We start from the raw sequence: 1,773 nt of genomic DNA, 5'->3' as shown, positions 1-1,773 counted from the left end.
GCCACTGTTTACGACGTTTAACATTTCGATAGAAGATCCATTTTTCGTCACCAGTCACAAGTTTATCCGAAAAGGGTGAAATGAGTTCGCGAGAATGGCGAGAAGAGCAGATGTCAACTTGGGATTTGCGGACGTATATGTATATATACCTGTATTCATATATGATATATATATATATTATAAATATATATAGGTATATATATGTTTGTGTGTGTGTACGTACATACATACATACATACATACATACATACATACATACATACATACAGACAAAATGCTTGACACTCACACTCAGCAAATGTCAAAGTAAAACATCTCACACAGAAGATCGTGCAAAGGCAACTAAGCACAAACCGCCAGCCACTAATCATATGTAATGAAATGCGTTGGGTGGGTCATATTGTGTGTAAGGAAGATAACAGGATTCCAAAGCAGCAGTTCCGTGACGAGCTGTGCATTGGAAAGCGTCCTCAGCACAAAACACGAAAAAGATACAAACACTGCATAAAAGGCAACCAAGAAATTGCAGATCAGTGTTAAGAACTGGGAAGAGCTAGCTTTGGAGAGATCTGAGCGGAGGAAACGCATAAGCGAAGATTATAAAACTTTTGAAGAGGATCGCCTTGGCTTCGGAAAGGCTGTCATCAGAACCTCAATAAAAATATAAAATGCTGGAAGAGTGTTACGTATGGCCGTGTATTCCTCTCTAAGATTGGGTATGTCAACCATTCGAAGTCTCACGTTAGATCAACTGTATGTAACATCCTTCCAGGTGATTCAACAAGAGTGATATGTGAAAAAGTTTGCAAATCCGTTTCAGGCCAGAAAAGACACGGCAGTACACAAAGATCACGTTCCATAAATCCAGTCGAAGCTACAGCTTTCGTCTATCACTTATGCTTCAAACCATGCGGATCTGCAGCAGGACTGAATGGTGATCTGAGAAGTCATGGACGAGAAGTCAAAACTGCCATAGACAACGAAGCGGCTCAGAGTGACGGCAATCATCTGTGAAAATGGAGCAATAACCAAATGTATACATAAATTACTCAATGTGTCTATCTATGCCCGTAACTCTCTCTCTCTCTCTCTCTCTCTCTCTCTCTCTCTCTCTCTCTCTCTCTCTCTCTCTCTCTCTCTCTCTCTCTCTCTCTCTCTCTCTCTCTCTCTCTCAAGTGTCACAAGAAGATGGACTATGAACACACACAACTGTAATCTATGCTATTGTATCTACATAATAGTCCTTATATCACTTACGTTCCACGTGGCCGGTTAGCTCAGTTGGTTAGAGCGTCGTGCTAATAACGCGAATGTCGTGGGTTCGAGCCCCATACTGGCCATCTTTTTTAAAGTAAGTGCATATTTACCAATGTCTTTGGCATACCTTATTAATTTGAAATTAGCTTTTTTTTATGTACCTCTTTTCGATATGTACCTCACCACAAACTTATGGTCGTTAGGATGCACTCCTAACGACCATAAGGTTTGTGATGAGATATATATTGAAGAGAGGTACATGTGTACATAGACTGGTTACTTGTACGAAGCTTTCTATCTGATTGTTTGATCATACTTTTTCAAATTGTATTAGTGAGATAAAAGAAATGCAGGCCTAATTGGTATATTATCAGTGCGAATCCAGAACGGAACGAAAAGACCACGTGCGCATGCAAGAAATAACAGTAAACTATGAATGTCATTCTTAATCTTAATTTCAATTTTATTTTATTAATAGTCCTCTTCTCTTCTCATATATTTTATACTCATTTTTGA

The 1,773-nt window shown here is 39.0% G+C and overlaps 1 non-coding gene across 1 annotated transcript; it reads left to right on the top strand.

Moving 5' to 3' along the window:
- Positions 1 to 1,266: 1,266 nt before the first annotated feature.
- Positions 1,267 to 1,340, top strand: Trnai-aau (transfer RNA isoleucine (anticodon AAU)). Its single transcript has one exon. It is a non-coding gene; the product is annotated as a tRNA-Ile (tRNA).
- The last annotated feature ends 433 nt before the right edge of the window (positions 1,341 to 1,773 follow it).

The sequence above is a fragment of the Octopus bimaculoides genome, chromosome 8 (assembly GCF_001194135.2).
Source record: "Octopus bimaculoides isolate UCB-OBI-ISO-001 chromosome 8, ASM119413v2, whole genome shotgun sequence".
Classification (NCBI taxonomy): Eukaryota; Metazoa; Mollusca; class Cephalopoda; order Octopoda; family Octopodidae; genus Octopus; species Octopus bimaculoides.
Note: the sequence above shows the minus strand (reverse complement) of the source record. Positions and strands in the feature narration are given on the sequence as shown.